This window comes from Nomascus leucogenys, chromosome 6 (genome assembly GCF_006542625.1).
Source record: "Nomascus leucogenys isolate Asia chromosome 6, Asia_NLE_v1, whole genome shotgun sequence".
Lineage (NCBI taxonomy): Eukaryota > Metazoa > Chordata > Mammalia > Primates > Hylobatidae > Nomascus > Nomascus leucogenys.
Window position 1 is genome coordinate 106046701 of NC_044386.1, and position 19899 is coordinate 106066599.

Consider the following 19899-nt stretch of genomic DNA (forward strand, 5'->3'; position numbering starts at 1 on the left):
ACAATTCAAGGCTTCTTGTTTTCAGATAGGATCATATTAAACTACTTTAACATTTTTTGTTTGTTTCTTTGTTTGTTTAGATGGAGTTTCACTCTTTTGGCCAGGCTGGAGTGCGGTGGCATGATCTTGGATTGCTGCAACCTCTGCCTCCTGGGTTCAAGCGATTCTCCTGCCTCAGCCTTCTGAGTAGCTGGGATCACAGGTGCACGCCACCACGTCCGGTTAATTTTTGTATTTTTAGTAGACACGGGGTTTTGCCATGTTGGCCAGGCTGGTCTCGAGCTCCTGACCTCAGGTGATCCGCCCACCTCAGCCTCCCAAAGTGCAGGGATTACAGGCGTGAGCCACCGTGCCCGGCCACTCCTTTTAATTTTTAAAACAAATTATTTTCCTAGTTTCCAGCCTTCCCATGTTTTTAGCCATCTCTCATTTTGGCACATTTCCTTCCTGTATCCTACCCTCTTTCTACTGGCTAACCCCAAAGTATCCATTGCTTAAATTTAATTTCTTTTTAGAGAACTTTCCTGATATCTACGGAGAAGAGGGACTCTGGAATGGTTCCTTTTAGCACATACTGTATGAAGTTCTCTTGCTAATTGTCATCTTCCCTGTTAGTTTATAAGCTCCATGACTGTGGTTGTCTTGTCCACTGATGTATCTCTAGTATCCAGCATAGTGCCTGGCACAAGATAGCAATCCTCATACACATTTATGTATACACACACACACACACACACACACACACACACACACACACAGAGAGAGAAAGGTAAATTCACCAAGTGTAATGGATGGTCACAAATTATCTGGAGTGAGCCCCACCTTGCCCAGTCCTTCCAGCTATACTTGAGAATAGAAGATATTTCTCATGCAGGTCTCTGATGCTCTGATCCACAGTAATCCAAAGATGTCTTGGTCACATAAAGGTCCAGTTTAGTGGCCTCATGGTGATATGGACAAAGACATTATCAAGAATAGAATTCTTGACTAGGAAGCATTGAAAGATAGTTTGGGAGCAAGAGATCCAACCTTAGAGGAAACAGGCAAGCCACTGATTTCACCTGGTTTGCTTTTGTTATTTTAAAGGGCAAGAGTTTCATAAGAATGGAACTCTAGAGGACATTTTCATAAACTCTGAGATGGCTTTCGGCACTCAATAGCACTTCATGAGTTTTTCAGTATTTCAGCACAAAAGGGAGGAGCTTTGCGCAGAGGGTCCCAGTTGCCTGTAGACACATCTTTCCATGACCCTGAGGCTGCACTAGAATTTATATAGCCACAGAAAACTGCTCTTAATGGATTTTCTTCCCCATCTTTAAGTTTTATTCTCCCTTAAGTATCAACATAGGTGTGGTGTTTCAAAGCAGTTTGTCCAGAAAGATAAACTTCTGTCGATGTGCTGAGCAAGTGATATTTGTATGCGCGGGGTTGCGTTGTCTGTGGTGGTGGTAAATAAACACAAGACTCATTTATATCCACTATGGTTTTAACCTGATGCAGGGGCTGAGGTGACCTCTGATTGTACTTCTTTCTTGCTGCTATGAGAGCAATGGAGGAAAAAGGAAGACAGACTCCATATCTCAAGCTTGCACTCAGCCCTGAGTTATGCTAATTACCATCTAGAGTTACTGGTTAAGAAGAACACATATTGTCAAGTTGGGGCTTCGAAAGAGAAAACAATGAATTTTTTTTGGCCTTCTCCTCTTTTTGCCTCAACTAATTGGTTCACTTCTCTAATACAATCACTGGAAAGATAGACTTTTCTCCCCACTTTGTAGAATCCACTAAAATCTATTTTTCTTTGTGTCCAGTAGAGCCAGCTACTCTCTAATTGTGCCTATAAATGAGTAGACAGTTAAAACATTATGTTGGGAAATAAGTTTGTTTTTGTTTCTTTTTTTTTTTTTCTTCACAGCATTTTGTGGAAGACTTTTTCTCTCCCCTTTTCTTTTCATTAGGAAATGAAGCACTATTTAGAACCTTTCACATTTCAAGTAAAAGCTTTCAAAATGAAAGGAAAAAATATTTCAAACCTCGGCAATTAAAGTCCATATGGTCTCTATTCATAGTGAACAATTAACGTGTGGTTGGCAACTGTGCTATAGAAACAGACGTGCCCACCTTCTACAAACGTGGGTGGATGTCTGATGGCAGATCTAACATTTACGGCCTTCAGTGCATCATTGCCAGAAAGGTGACATCAACAAGAGCTGAGTGTTGAAGGTGCTTGGATATTTTCAGCCAATAAAACAGGTGGAGGTGTACATGAAACACACAGCTACGCAGGTGACATGTAAATTATGAGTATATATTAACATGTGCTGACTTAATCCCTATAATCATGTTTTGACTTTTTTTGAGTAATCATCAATGCAACAAGTTAGGCATTTTATTTTGAATAAAAGTAATGATATTCCAACAGTAACTCTAATTCCGGGTTAACCCATTCACTCTAACACATAAAGTGAGAGTACCAAAAGCCAGCCTAATTTACATAGGCCCTGGAAATTCAAACAGATCTAAGCTGGCCTGGAACATTTGTATGCTGGCTCCACCAACAGTCTATTCACATAAGGAACTGGGCACTCCCATGGTCGTCACAACATAAAGGAAGAAAAAAAAATCCAAGTCACACAATACTTGCTGCAAAATAAATGAGAGTTTACTATGTGCCTGGCGTTGCTTAAAGAGCTGAGGATATTGAAATAATGGATTATTCTCCCTGGCCACCCCGAAGTCACTTAGTGTAGAAACATGCAGTTATTCTTCAGTGCGTTAAGGTCTCTGATAGAGAAAAACATGAGGTAGAAGGTGAATCCAATCCCAAGGGGGTTAGGTGGGATTATGCTGGAGGTTTTAAACACAGCCCTGAATATGAGTGGATGTAGACAAGTAAATAATAGGGAGAAGACGTCCCTGTAAGGTTTTTCCCTTTTGTCACTCTAGGTTATCCAGTTATGTCTGTGCCTCATCCTTCATATAACAATAACTGCATCGCAGGCATAGACCGAGAGCTCTGTTTTCCGCAGTTATACGGGCTCCTGCAGACTGCTCTTGCAACCCTGAAAGAGAAAATGAGGACTTGGCTTTGTTCCTTCTTAGTCCTATGCCATAAGGCAACGTGCCTAATTTTGCCCTCTCTAGGGTGAAGCACTGTAAGAAAGAAGTCAGCTGACACAGGGACACTCACAGCAGAAGCATCTTTGCTCAGTCCACTGGGAAGCGTGGTTTGGCTGCAGTGTGGGAGGTAATGTTCATAGCATTACCCACATGGAAACCAGCCCTGCTTTTTAATAGCTTCCTCTTGGATTTAAATTTGGTCTAGACCTTGTTATCCATTTCCAAGTGTTCACACCTGTTTTTACTCTTAGACAATGTCTTTATTCCTCCTTTATTCTGTAACCTTCAAGTGCAGCCAGACATCCCTACTCTATCACATGTCCCACCTTAGTCAGTGACATTGGCCATGGCTGCCTTAACAAATTACCACAAACTTAGTGGCTTAAAGCAAGACTCATTTATTATCTCGCAGTTGTGTATCTTAATGCAAAAAGAGGACACACTGGGCTAAAATCAAGGTGTCAGCAGGGCCGTGTTCCTTACTAGAGGCTTTGGGTACAAATCCACTTCCTAACTCATTCAGGTTGTTGGCAGAATTTAGTTCCATGTTGCAGAACTAAGGTCCCTGTTCCCTTGCTAGCTGTTGGCTCAGGGTCATTCTCAGCATCTAGAGTCTGCCTAAATCCCTGGATTATGGCCCCATCCATCTCCTAAACTGGGACTCATTGGCCCAGTCCTTCTGATGTGTCAAATCTTTCTGATCTTCTTTTCTTTATTCTTTTTCTTTCCTGATACTCTTCTGCTGTATCTCTGTTTGCAGCCAAAGAAGTTTCTATGCTTTCAAGGGTCCATGTGATTAGATTCAATTTACTCATATAATCCAGGATAATCTTCCTATGTTAAGGTCAGTAACCTTGATTTTATCTGCAGAGAACTCTTTTACTTTGTAAAGTAACCTATTTACAAGATCAAGAGATTAGGGTATGGACATCTTTGAGAGACATTCTTATGCCTAACACATCCCCAATTTTGGAAATCAGACAGTTGGAACATCCAAGCTCCTAGGTCCTGCTGGAATTACTAAAAATGTCCTGAACAAAATGTGTATGACTTTTTCTCTGGTAATATTTCAAGTTTGCAACATGCTTTGGCAAACTATTATGAAGATGAGCAAGATATGTTTGAAAAGCCGCTAGCCTAGAGCCTGGCACAAAGTCAGTTCTCAGAATATATTAATTTCCTTTTCCCATTCTTGCACTTGGCATTCCCAGAGAGAGCACCATGGTGTGACTTTGAAGTTATAAAACTGATCCTACAAGCTGCACTCACAAATCAGCCTCAAGATTATTATAGCGTGGCACAGACAGAAGAGTATAACAAATTCAAGCTGAGCATCAAGATTCTATCAATCCTATTAGTTACTTGGCTGAAAGTAACGTTTTTCTCCTTAAGTTCTGAAAACCCATATATTATCTATCTATAAGGTTATAGGGTATAAATAGTGACTTGATGGCCTCAGAGAACAAGGAAGGCCCAAGTTAATTGGCTTCTTACCAAATAATACCTCCTTGTCCTAAAGTCCCCCATAAATCAGATATATTAGGGAAAGAAAGAATTTCTTCTTTCCTGATCCCTAATATACCCATGTAAGCCTGGAATTCCCCTTTCTTTCTTTTTGGCCTAAGTCATACCTATTGTTAACTCTATACTACATTTTGGAAAAATAAAACACACACAAACACTCGTATACACACACCCTTTCTCTGATCGATTTTGCAATGAATACTTCTTCTGTAAAAACTCCTTTCCTGTAGATACTACTGTTTATAGTTTATATGTTGATATCAAGTTAGAGGTTCCAGACTTCTCTCCTTCGTAATCTATCCCTAAAGCCAGCACACAATATATGCTCAATGATTTTCAGATGATGGCATGGTTTGTTGCTGAAATTTTATGCATTCATCATTTGAACCTCCTAAATGTAAAAAATTACAATTTATTTTTTTCCAATTAACATCTTAAACAACTTGGGTAAAATCAAGATCAGGCACTTGTGCTACCATTTTCTCTTTTATTCAAAGGGCAGACATCATTCTTGATGTACATTCTACATACTACACATATTACACAGATACAGAGTCATCTGCAACACAGCCCTCAAAGCAAATCTCCAATCAAACAAAATTGGCAATGCAATAAAACCTATTTGACAAACCTTACCCAGCATAACACCTAAGACTTTATAAAAATGGTAAATATTTATTAAAATGAATGAGTAAACTGTCAGGGCTAAGAAGAGCTTAAGAAAACATGACTACTAAGTGGAATGTGAGATCCTAGAGAGGATTTTGGAAGAGAAAGAAGGACATAGATAACTAAAGAAATCCAAATAAAGCAGACTTTAGTAAATACTAATGTATCATTATAATAATAATAAATGCACCATACTACAATGGTAAACATAATATGTTACTGATAAGGGAAGCTGGGTGTGGATATATGGGGATTGTCCACTGTCTTCACAATAATTCTCTAAGGCTGAAGCTCTTCAGAATTAAAAAGGTAACTCAGAAAATTTAAAAGGAAAGAAAATACATTCTGAAAAAAAATGAGTATGAATCTAGAAGACTTAATCAATATTTTGACTATGAAATGAAAGCAAAACTGAAATTTTACTAATGGTTTTCATTTTGGTAATTGCCTGTGAGTATTTTCTGAATCTTCTTTTTTTTTTTTTTAACTTAACAACAAAAGATAAAACAATACAACGACATTAAAATTTATTCACTATGAAAAGGGATTTGATTAGGCAGTAGTAGTCTAAAGTTAGTTTCATGGTGAAAAAACTATATTCGTATAGATGTTTAAATTTCTTTATGCTTTCCTATAAGTTGCATTTTTCAGTATGTATGATAATCAATAAGTGGCAACTATTGCAATGCATAAAGCATGGAACTGTATCACATATATTTTTACTCTGTTTTCTTCTTCCAGTGATTCTGGAGCATCCAACATGTGCCTGCCAAATATTCTCGTTAATGGGAATTCTTGTCCTTTAATTCAAGCACAGCTATTCACTTAGCCAAAGGTAACTGAATTTTAAACATACAGAAAGGAATAAACAAACTGAAACTACTAGGAGACAAAACATTTATATAAACTCTGAACTTGTTTTTTTTAAACTAAAAATGCAAAATGAAACTTATTTAATTTTACAACCAAAGTCCAAATTGTGGAATCTGTGTTTATTAAGGACCAAAGTAGGAAAGACACAGAAAGAAGACATCACCCCATTAGTTAACCCCACTACAGATAGTGCTGTCTTTCATTATATGGTTAGCATCTTTGTCTGAACAGGGACATTCTAGACATAGCCTCTCAAGAGGTCCCTGAAGATAAATTGCACACAGGCTTGTAGAAGGGATCTTCACAAGCAGGTGTTATGAAATTTTGGTGGATAAGAACCAAAACTCTGGGAAAAGGCTGTTCTTGCATTAGTCAGGGACAGTCGGAAATGCCTGAAAACTCATGAGGAAAGTGATTCTCTTCACTTCCCTACATGCTAGAAGCTTGGATGATTCACAAAAGATTCTGATAAGCATCCAGTCATCTGGCTTGAGGTCCAAGCCAGACTTTTCTAAGTTCCTGAGGTGCATTCATTCATGCTCATTATGTTGTAAACAAGCGTGGAGGAAAGGCACTTACTAAACTGTTTTAAGGACATATCTTGGTGCTTATTGTCAGTCACTAACAAACAGCAGCATTCCTTTCTTTGGATAAATGAGGGCTTTGCATCCACTAGCTCAAGCCAGGAATCTAAAGTGATCCTCATTCTTTCTATTATAGAAAGAAAAAAATGAGCCAAGAAATATAGGCGAGGCACCCATCCTTGAATATGGGGACATGTCCACCAGATTCGAAATTCTCTCTCCTTTACAGTGCATCTGCAAGAAAAACCATGCACGGGATTGAACTTGGGTTTCAACTTCTCTCTCACCTATGGGGGAGTATAGTCTGGCCTCATTAGCACCATTAAATCAGCCACAAATCCTGTCCCCAAAGTCCCAAAATTATCTGTTTACATCCGGGGAGAAAATCACAGTGTTTTGTCAGTAGTCATAACAGAATACTAAGCAGAGATTTGGGGGTCCCCTAGGCAAACAGGACAAGGAGAGAGGTATCGGCCTCTTGCCTACAAACACAAGCATAAATGGCATCGCATGGGAGCAGCGCCGTCCTCTGGAGCTGATCACTAATTCATCCAAGGTGGCTGCAATTGTCACTCAGAAAGAAAATGGATTTCTTTTCTTCCCTTTCCTTCAGACATGATCCACATTTGACATCTGTGATCTCCTGTGTTTTAATTTTTATAAGCTGCTTGGCACTAGCAGAAATGTTAATCCTTCAAAAAGAAAACTTCAGGCTTTTTATTTCCAGCAACCCAAGTGAATAGTAATAAAACATCTTCGGGGCACAGACACTGAGCCCCAGCACTCCCAGCTACCCTTGATTTTGACCTCCAGGGTTCACAATGCCATGCAAGACAGGAGGGAAAAGGGGCTGGGGCAGGGGAATGGCAGAGAAATGGGGAGATCAATGTTCTATATCCTTCCATTGAGGAAAGAAAAGAGAAAATGATGAGAAAATAACATTTAAGATAGAATAGCATATATTTATACATCTACGTGAGGCTCTGGAGGTACAGAAATGAATAAAGTATCATCACTACCATCCAGGAATTCAGTCTAGTGAAAGGAAGAAAAACATGCAAACCAGTGATCTCAACCTGCTTCTCAAAGTGCTATGAGATGCCAGAGAAATGGCTTAGCTTTGCCTGAGGATCTCAGGACAGGTTTCTGGAAGATGGTCAGGTGAAGCAGGAGAGAAGGGTCTGAGAAAGGCTAGCAAGGACAAAGAAAGGCAAGACAAACACAAAAGTCACATGTCCTCACTCATATGTGAGAGCTAAAACAAAAGTGGAAGCAGAGGTAGAGAGTAGAATGTTGATTACCAGAGGTTGGGAAACAAAGCAGGGAGGGGTTGATGGAGAAAAGTTGGTTCATGGGTACAAAAGTACAATTAATTAGAAAGAATAAATTCTAGCATTTGATAGTATGGTAGGAAAATTATAGTTAACCATAATTTATTGTATATTTCAAAATAGAAGAAAAGAATTATGATGTTCCCAACACAAAAGATAAATATTGAAGATGGAGGATATCCCAATTAACCTTAGTTTGATTACATATTGTATCAAATTATCATATGTACCCCCAAAGCATGTAAAACTAAGATATATCAATAAAAAAAGTTTTATTTTGTTTTTAAGATGGAGTCTTGCTCTGTTGCCCAGGCTGGAGTGCAATGGCATGATCTTGGCTCATTGCAACCTCCTCTTCCCAGGTTCAAGCAATTCTCCTGCCTCAGCCTCCCGAGTAGCTGGGATTATAGGTGCTCGCCACCATGCCCAGCTAATTTTTGTATTTTTAGTAAGGATGGGGTTTCCCCATGTTGGCCAGGCTGGTCTTGAACTCCTGGCCACAAGTGATCTGCATGCCTCTGCCTCCCAAAGTGCTGGGATTACAGTTGTAAGCCACTACACGCAGCCAAAAATGTTTTTTTAAAAGAACAAAGAAAGGTACAATAAACAGGAGTAATTATCAAGGCATAAAGTATTGGGTGAAGGGGAGATATGTTGCTGAGGTAGACCACCTAATAAAGACCCAACTTTTAGGAAGGTCTCACTGAAAATGAGTGCCTCAAAATCTGCTTTATGGCTATGTGGAGAGGAGACTGGAGGGAGATACAACATGACAGGATTGAGTAGAAGAGTAAGTAGATTTACCCACTGAGAAATTAGCAGCTTTCCAGCTTGTGATATTAAGGGTGTTCCTCTAGCCGTCCATACAGACACTGGTCCAGCCTTGACGCTGACATTCCTACTTACAGCGTTCCGCAATAATATCTGGAAACTGTGTTAAAAATGATGATTCCTGGAAACCACTTAATTAGAACAGGGGAATTTGTATTTTTAAAAATTCTCCCATAATACTCACATACACATAAAATCCCAATAACCACTTCCCACAATACTATTTAAGTCATTGAATGTGGAAATTCACATTTTATTTGGAAGCACTGAATCCATCATTAGGCCTTCATCTGGTTAGTGTTACAGGTGGCCAGCAGGCCAATGGAGCCTCTTTAACTGTGGTTCGGAACCTAGAGGAGTGAGAGCTCCTGGGTAAGTAACTTCAGCTACTCAGTTTTGCAAGGGGAGTCATATGAAAGGGATCTTATTTACAGAGCACCCACAGAGTGCTAAGGAGTAGCACTGTAACAAAATCAATGAAGGAAAAAGAGGGCTCGAAGAGGACAATATTCAAAGGCATAATCATCTTATGACATTTCATAACATACCAAAATGTTCTCATGCCTCTTATTCCCTTTACAACTCCTAATACCAGTAGCCCAATGGCATGGCCATTACTTTCCCTGTTTTACACCTGATGATGATAAAATTGGACATTTTAAATGACTTATATATGCCCTGCCCACCCTACAAAGAAAGTATGTGCTAGCATGTCAGAATGCAGATGAGAATCTAGATTTTTTTGTTTTTCTCCAAATCATGTCTATTTTTTGTAATATCAACGGACAATTTTCTTTTTTATTCATTCTTTATAACTGACACAAAATAATTTTTTATCTTTATGGGTACAGTGTGATGTTTCCATGCATATATACATTTATATAATGACCAAAGAAGGTTATTGCCATATTAATCACATTAAACCTTATCATTTCTTTGTGGTAGTAACATTCAAAATCTTCTCTATCTTGAAATATACACTGCATCATTATTTGCTGTAATTAACCTACTGGTAATAGAACACCAGAAGTTATTCTTCCTGTCTAACTGTATCTTTGTACCTGTTGACCAACCTCTTCAGGTCTCCCTTTCTCCCCACTCTCCCTAGTCTCTGGTAACCACTATTCCACTCTCTACTTCTAAGAAATCAATGTTTTTAGATTCCATATACGAATGACATTATCTGGTGTTTGTCTTTCTGTCTGTGCCTGGCTTATTTCATTTAACATAATGTCCATCAGGTTCATCCCTGTTGCCACAAAAGACAGGATTTTATTCTGTTTTATGGCTGAATAGTATTCCCGGGTATGTATATATATATATCACATTTTCTTTATCCATTCATCTGTAGATGAATATTTAGGTTGAATCCATATCTTGGCAATTGTGAATAATGCTCCAGTAAACATGGGAGTGCAGATATCTTTTTGATATACTGATTTTTTTTTCTTTACCTATATACCTAATTATGGGGGTTCTAGATCTCCATTTTGTAAATGGAGATTTGTTCCTACCAATGCATGAATTTTACGAAGCTTAGGAACATAGGATTTCTACATCATATGGTAGTTCTATTTTTAATTTTTTGAGGAACTTTCATACTGTTTTCCATAATGGCTGTAGTAATTTACATTCCCACAAATAGTGCATAAGAGTTCCCCTTTGTCCACATCCTTGCCAGTATTTATTAATTTTTTTGTCTTTTTTTAAGTCATTCTCACTGGGGTGAGGTGGTATCTCATTGTGGTTTTAATTTGCACTTCACTGATTAGTGATGTTGAGCTTTTTTTATATATATATTTGTTAGATCAATGGCCCATTTTCAATGGGCACTTTTTACTGCTTTCATTTTCTTTCTTCTAGAAATAGTTCTAACCATCTCAATTTGAAGATGTTTGCTCTTTGTATATTTCAATAATAATAATAATCATCATTGTAATAATAACTACCACATATTGAGTGATTGAAATTATTCTACCCAGTTACAAAATGTTTTAAAATGCCCTGTCTAATTTAATTCTCATAACAACCTTGTGTAGTCGGTTCCATATCTTGAAGACAAAGAAACAGAAGCTCAGAGAGAACAAGTAACTTGTCCTGGGTTCACAGTTCTTTAAAGAGGCAGCTGCCACTGGAAAATAGGTGTGCCTGACCCCAAGGCCTATGCCCATGGCCACAATGACATTTTCCCTTTTCTTATGTTAGTCTCCCTTCTAGGAAATCATGTCAATAACTAGGTTGCATTCAAGGAAACATATTGTTTTTCCAGTTTTGGCTGTAAAATATGAAATACGTTGTTAATGAGAACAGAGCAGTGTAAGATATAAATCTTGAATAAATAACCAGCTAGTAGCTGCCTGTAACAGTGTTGCAAATGGAGATTTGTTCCTACCAATGCATGAATTTTATGAAGCCTAGGGACGAAAAGTGGAGACAACCTTGTCGTTGGACTAGGGGCTGATCTATGGAGAGAACCAGGTAGTAAACCTCTTCCTGGGTACTGGTGCATATGCCTAGTGTAAAATGCCTCCACCAGCACTCATATCCCTGTTCACACACCATAAACAAGGTCCTTCTTTTTAAATCAATTGCCTGATAAGCCGGCACAGAGAACAGGCAGGAGGGAGTGTGCAGCTATGCCAACTGGCTGGAGAGTAGCTCATCTCTCTGGTTTGCTGTGCTGGGTAGATTGGATGAGGAGATTAATGCTGGTGAGGATATAAGTCTTACTCCATATCACTTGTTCATTCTGATTCCATCAGGAGAGAGTTGGGTTCAGCTGTGGCTGGGGGCATAGCATGAGGAGGGGAGAAGCAGACTTTGGGCTAGGCCAGGCCTGGAGTTAATTAGATAATCAGTGTAATAAGAGACCACTAGTCGCTTTCTCTGAAGCTGCACCTGTGATTTATTGAACCTTGGCTTTGAACCCCAAACGTATCTTTCCAGCATGTTGGCTCATTTCTGAGTTTTCTCTACTGGCACCTCCATTTAACATTTGAGTAGTATTTTTCATCCTTTTTCCTTATGCCTAATAGGAAACATCACAGTCAGAACTTGAAATGTTACTGTAGTTCCGCTGAACCAATAGCTTTCCCCTCTCTCCCTTCCTTCCTTTTCTTCCTAGTTTCCTTTTCACTCTTTTCTCTTTTTGTCTTAAAGAAAAATTGGTGGATACGTGAGGAAACAGAAGTTCATAGACATCAATCTGTTAGCAACAGAATGAGGATTACAATGCAGATCTCAGCTTTGTGTTTCTTGACACTGTGTGGACAGTTGCTCTGTTCACTATTTTTCTTACTGGTGCTGAATCTATTTTTAACTAGATCCCCATTGCATTTTGAGTGTGCAGCTCATGTTAGTGACAAAAATGATGGAGACAATGAGAGCAGTCCTCTTTGAAGCAAGCATTGCAATACACAATCCAGGAAGAGTAGAAATGTGACCTGGAGGATCAAGTCTTAATTCCACAGTCACAAGCACCCCTGCCGGAACGGTTGTTGTTATTTTACAACCAACATTAATACTCTTGGGGAATATTCGGTTGCCTGGAAACAGAAGCCCATCATTGAATTCATTAATATTCAGCCAGTATGCTTTTATGAGCCTTATTATATGAATTTTCTCCTTTGATCCTAATTAACAGGTAAATATCATCAAATGAAACATTTTCAAGAAGTTATGGATCTGAGTTTGGATTTTCAATTTTCTCTTTCTATTCCCAACTTCCCTGTGATTAGATTACTTTTCCTGAATTCTTATGCTGATTAAGAAAGCAAATGACATAGAATATGTTCCTTGAGAAGGAAAAGAAGCTCAGGCAATGTTCCTTAATTTGGTGAGGGGTGGGGATAAAATCTACCAATTTAAGGAAGAATTGTTAACACTTATTTCAACTCTATAGAAGCAGACCTAACATTCTGGCCAGAATTGAAGCTATATCTTGTGACTCTGAATTAAATTTATGGATGTCACCAATGTTTTCCTACATGAATGGTTAAGGTAAGAAAATGCATCAGGTAATAGCATGTAGGTAGAGAAGGTGCTAGCAATTCTTAGACAACTGCTTTCAAGGTTTACCATTGCAGCTCTTTGTTTACCTTAGCCAAAAGACATTCTTCAGGTGGTGCTATTATTAGAACTGTATCCCCAAAAAAGTTATGCTGAAGTCCTCACCCCCAGTACCTGTGAATGCAATATTTATTTAGAAAGAGTCTTTGCAGAGGTAATCAACTTGGGATGAGGTCATTAGAGTGGGTCCTAATCCAATATGACTGGTGTCCTTATAAGAAAGGGAGAAGCGACATGGAGATAGAGACATAGGGGAGAATACCATGTGATGAGGAGGCAAAGATGTAGAGATACATCTAGATGCATATATATCTAGATATGTACCTACAAGATAAAGAATGCCAAGGATTGCCACCAACACTAGAAGCTGAGAATGGCATGAAACAGATTCTCCCCTGGAGCCTTCACAGAGAGGATGGCCCTGCCAACACCTTAATTTCAGACGTTTAACCTCCAGAACTATGACAGAATAAATTTCTGCTTTTTTAATAAATCTACCCAGTTTGCGAGAATTTATTATGATCGCCCTAGGAAACTAATACAGTTGGAAAATCACGTTTTAAATGATTTCAATATTGGCTTTATCCATAAATACTGAAATTATCAAGTTTCATAGAAGAGTTCTAATAACAGAATCTATGACTAAACTTTCTGGTCCAACATAGAAAATAGAAGTACTGCCAAATCTTGACAGAGACTCTTTCTGATAAATTTGATTAACAGAAGCTACACAGAATCTGTCCTAAAAGGAATGTTCAGGAGGATTTGGTTTTTGTAAATACAGTGCTTGGGAAATAAAGCAATTAGAAAGTTGAAAACAAACAGACAAAAACTACCTGGTTAAGATGTATACTTCATTTTCTTTTACATTGTTTTATTTTAAAGATTTTGGTTGGAGACATCATTAATTCACTCATTTAGGAATTAATTCATAAACCATTTCATAAGAATGCATATGTGATGTTTTCAGATGCTTTATTTTTTCTTATCTGCTGCCTTAACCTATGCTTCCACAAGTCAGAATTATCAACATTTGGCAGATATATGAGAGGCTCTAAAGGGACCATGTCAGTTGCCAGAAAATTTTCTTTAGTTTTAAAACAAAATAGCTCACTCATGTAGCTAGTGTATTTCTGTTATTGTTACATTACATTGGGTGTATTAGTATGCTGATAAAAAAAAAACCCTCTTTCGATGAAATTAGGCCTCACAACTTATAGCTAGTCCTACTGACTGACCTTGAAATTTGGAGCTTCCAGATTCCTTCATCAACTTTCCTGAAACACCTCCCTTTACTCTCAGTGGCTTTGGGGACATGACATTACATGAATTATGTTAGAGGCTTGAAATTTTTATTTTCCCTGAGCAGAAATCTATAACGGGTCCTACAAAGTATTAGGCCAAATTTTTAATGTTAGAGAATTGTAGAAACTTTAAAAAGATCCCTTAACTTAAATAAGTAGAGAAAATTCATATATCATATGGTTAAATAAAAGCTGTTGTCACAATATAAGACAATAATAGAAATGCAAGTAGGAAATTATGTCATTGATAAAATTGCTAGCTTTATCATGAAGAGATAATCATATATTCAGTGCTTCTCAAATAATTTTCAACAAAGATTCACAAATGAAAGAATTAATTTAGCCAGGTTGAGGACATAATCTAAAGCAATGACCATGAGTGCAGAATTTCTTTCAACTCTTATTAATATCAATAGTAACGAAAACACATTCTATTGTATATCAGTTTTATTACAAGAAATGTAATTTTTTTTACAATGTAGCAGCAGAATTAATTATTGAGCAAGAAGGGTGAACTGGATATTACCAGTGAGATCCACATCTGGGTCTCCTCCCTTCTGTGGGCAGTGAGAAAGTTATATTCCAGTTTCTAGTTCTTTGAAGTAGTGAGGGCCATGTGACTAGTGTCTTAGTAGATTATGAGCAGAAGTGATGAGTATTACTCCTGTGTCATGTAATAAAAATACTCCTCATAATATTCCACCCATTTCTTCCCCTTTGGTGGGTGAGTGCGGACGCCACTTATTTGGAAGATGAGGCCAGAAAACGAAAACAGATTGGATCACTACATCACTAAGCAGAAGTCAAGTGCATAGGTCTGGAGAATACTCAACATAGAGCAGACTTTGGGGGCATTTAAGGAAGAAACTCTATCATAAGCCACTGAGACCTTGGGTTTATTTGTTATCAGAGGATAAGCCCAGCCATGCCTGACCAATAAAATAGTCCATATCTATTGTTTGGTTGCATAAGTGTCCTGGCCCACAGAAGCATGAATGGCTAGAATTGAAATAAAAAGAATTCATTTGATTTTCCCCAATGCATTCCCAAAAAGATATAAACATTGGGGTTTGAGAAAGAATTATTGAGTTGGCCAGAGCATAGGGAGTCAAACATTCCAGGTTAAAAAAATTATACTTCATCGTTTAGGCACTGGGTAGCCATCAAAAGTTGCATTATAAGAGATAGGACTGACCAAAGCTTCACGCAGCCTTGGAAGATTAATATGGTGTTTGGGTATCCAAGTTAAAGACTTGAAACAGGCAAAGTCCAAGTCAAGGAGACTATTTGGAAGGCTGTTGTGAAATAGTGTGAGTTGACAAGCTCATGGACCAAAGCAGTAGGTATAGCAGCAGATAATAAAGCTATTTTTGAGAGACGTTGTAGAAACAGAATTGACAGTACATGATAACTGGGGTAAAGAAGAAGGGGGAAACTGACTACAAAGTTTCAAGTGTAAGTAATAAGTAACGTTGGCCCCATAAGCAGAAATAAAGAGACCCAATCGAAGGTGAGAGCTTCACAGAGGTGTTAGGCTGAATATAAATCTTCACTAAGCTGAAGCCTGTTCTGCCCTTATCCATGTGGAGACTCAGGCTTTTTCCTTCTTGTGTCATCACCATCTTAGTGGGCAGCCTCCACTTTCCCTAAAGGAGAAGAGAGGGTTAGACTGTTGTGCAGGTGTTTTTCACAGCCTGTGATGTCCTTCTGCTCACAGTCCACTTGGCCAGATTAAATGCATGATTCTGACTAACTGCATAGGGTGGGAGAGTAAAATGTACTTCATCACCAGTCAGCTAAGCTAAGCTAAGCTAAGCTAAGCTAAGGATTAGCCAGTATCTACTTCTATTGCTCTGGGCTCACTCAGACAGAAATAGATCATTGATTCATGTGTTTTAGAGAGAGGACCATTCTTCCTGTCACATTGGTACATTAAAAGTGATAGGGGTCATCTAGCAATGTTCAGGGTTGTATATAAAATCTAGAAAATCTAAAACTGAAATAATGATTTTTAAAAAACATTGATGGGTAAATGTTTTTTAATTATGTAGAGTTGGTTGCCTGAATGCCTAAATTCACTAGAAGGCTGTCAACATTCTGTCTCATTTAGTTCTGGGTAAATTTCAGAAAAGTCACTTCACATGTCTATGCATTTCACTCTCATGAGGGAATCACTTGCCGTTGTAAGCCGTTGGTATTCTTTGTTACTACAATGCAAATCTAGTGATTGCTTGGCATAGGCAAAACCAGGATCCTGTGCACTGGGTGTAGAGATTCAACTAAAAGGTTAAAGTTAGGTTAGATTATCATTTACTGTGCTGAGTTTTTGCCTGTTGTCTCTCAGCTACACACCACCTGCTTTCACACTCGGCATTGTACTGCTGGGGCTAGGATTTGGCAAACAGTACTTTTCAGGCTCGTGGCTTATCTAGCTTCCTGTTGGGAAACGAGAAGGCAGGAGGAAAGCAGACTGTCCCTGCTTCTGGATCTTGCAGCGTGGTGGCTGATGTAGAGTTGCAGAGATAGAGTGATTTCAGAATCCAGCAGCCCAGGCAGGGGATTCATACTTTCTCCAATTCTTGCCTTTGTCAAGGCAGCACTCCTTCAGTGGAAGTAGCTACAATTACACAGCTAACTGCACCAATAGGTACAGGTTATCACCTTCTCACAGGTGTACTCAGAATTTGCAGCTTCTTACCTCTGAGAGTATTACTTATGTGTCGTTTTGCTCCTCCAGGCATGTTCCCATCTCCTTTTCACTCTTGTAGTCCTTTCTACTCCATTGTAACCAGTTTCCTGAATTAAATTCCATCTGTTTGAAATACCTAGAATTGTGAATAGGCCTGTGACTGATAGGATAGGAAGAGTTCTAGCTTTGAGTCTATAAACAGCAACTTTGTGGGGGCTTAGGGACTCCTCAGTCTGGGCCACCATATGACAAGAGGACCACCATAAGACAAGGGACCAGAATGCAAACAGAAGCCAAAGAACCAACAGGTTTCATCATTATAAGGACTTTACAGATACAGAATCTGAGGCTTGGAGAGGTTAAAATGATTTGATCAAATCAAGAAACCAGTAAGTTTGAAGCCAGTACCCCAACCTCTTCAATCTGGCTCCCAAGCCAGCAACTTAATCACCATAAGACAATACCACCCTCATTGTATCAAAACTGCCTAATACAGTGCATGGCACATGTTAGGTACCTAATCAATGGCAGATATGATTACTTTGCTATTAATAACTGTAAGAATCACTTGGGCTGGGGGCAGTTCACCACACTCAACCAAGAACATCACAGATTAGATGAGGATACCAGTTTTGACTTGGCTTCCCCTATTTGATCACACACTGGGCCAGAATGGTAGGTGTAGCATAGCATGGCAGTGCTGTTGAACCATAATGCCTTTACCCCAGGGGGAGTTGGAGGGGTTTCACATTTTTTTTCTCTGCATGCATGCAAAACACAGAGGGATGCAGAAGACAGACTTATTGCAAAGGTCAGGCAATATGTTCTCCCATTTTCCTTACTGTAAGTCAAGTTCATCAGTTGGCATCATGATTAAAATAACTAAATGCCAGAGCTGAATTCGAGAAATAATGTAATCTGGAAAGAAAACTGGAACCCTAAGAAGCAAAGGGTCACTTTTGAAAACACTTATCTTCGGATTATTTTAAATGACCTCCTCTTTGAGTCTTGCTTGAAAAACCTGCCTCCCTTTGCATTTCGCCTTGAAGCATTTTGCCATATGATGGATGGAGTATGCCGCATAAAAATAAATGAGATGGTATTTCCTCCTATTATCTATGATTCCTTGATCTTCTAACAGAGTTTTTAATAAACATTTGAATTATTTACAGTAATCTACAAAGACATTTTAATAGTGCATACGGTAGAGGGAAGAGAGTGAAAAATGTCTTTGTTTCACTCTGACGGGTCCGATGAACCATGAAGCAAATGATTGCTTGCCTCATTTGTAATTATTCATGGTAAAGATCGTCATTCAGTGGCAGAAATGTTCTGGCTCTGGGTCTTAGCAATCATGAGAGCATAAGCATTATTTGCCACAGTCTCACCAGAGGACAAACTGTACTGTACACAAAGTTAGGGGAATAGACTTTGGAGAAACAAATGAGGATGCCACCAACAGTTACTGCCTGTTAAGTTACTTTTAGTCTCAGAGAGAGATGAGCATTTACATTTTGCTTTTTCCAGCCCATAGAGAGACCATGGTGTGGCCACTCTGATAGCATTGTTTATATTTATCTTTGATTATATTGAAACAAATTCATCCAGCTGCTCTTAGCCATATTACATACTTTGTGTGTGCAAATGGAGTCAAGTGTAGTTTAAGTCAATGCAGATTGACTGATCAAACCAGGTGCTTTTATTGCAAACTCAGACTAGACAGTGACTTGTCAATATATTTCAGTCTTGGCTAGTATCTATGATCCTATTTACATTGTTCTCCAACTAGCTTCCATTCTGCTCCATCTACTTTCTGTTCTGTTTGTTTTGTGTCTTCTGTTCTCAGCTCTGTGTCTTTACTCTGGAGATTTCTTTTTAATGGATGATTTTCCTTTTTATAACTAGAGTTGCTGTTTTCTAAGAATTTGGAGAATCTCCCTTCTAGATTCTTCTTCTAAAGACCCTAGCTTCAGCCTCTTAGGAGCAAATGGCCAGCAACAGCCCTAGGAGAGGCAATTCAAGAAGACAAATCACCAACCTAGGTGCCCATAAAGAGTGGACTGGATAAGGAAAATGTGGTACATATACACCACAGAATTCTACAAAGCCATAAAAAAGAACAAAATAATTTCCTTTATGGTAACATGGACACTGCTGGAGGCTATTAACCTAAGGAAATTAATGCAATAACAGAAAATCAAATACTATATCTTCTCACTTATAAGTGAGAGCTAAACAATGAATACACATAGACACAAAGACAGGAACAAGACACTGGGGACTACTAGATGCAGGAGGGAGAGAGGAGGCATTGGCTGAAAAACTGCCTACTGGGTACCATGCTCACCACCTGGATGACGAGACCATCCATTTCCCAGTCCCCAGCATCAGGCAATGTACCCATGTAACAACCTGCACATGCACCCCCTGAATCCAAAATTTAAAAAATAAATAAATAAGAAAAAGATAAGCCACCAAGAGTGTAGCAGGGGATAAAAGGCAGATAAATCAATGGAGTTCTACTGTGAGGTACTTTAGAACACTTGAGATTTTTAAGCAAATCAGGGACAAGCTTTCCACCCAAACTAACAGAATTAGATTTTCTAGGGCTGAAGTCTGGGCATTGGTATTTCTTCAAGTTTCAGGAAGATTTTAATATTCTACTGGGGCCGAAAACCACAGATATAGACAATCTGGGGTATCACCTCTGATTAGCAAAGGAGATGTTAGCCAGCTGCAGTTGATCCATGTCTAACCAGACTGAATGACTTGAAAATCGACATTCAGTCAAAAATTATTGATCAAGTACTGCCCATGCATCAAGTATTCCCAGAAGCCAGTACTGACCCTGGTACAGTTAAATTATGTGGACCAATAGGTCTTCTTTTTGCTTAAGCCAGCTTGGT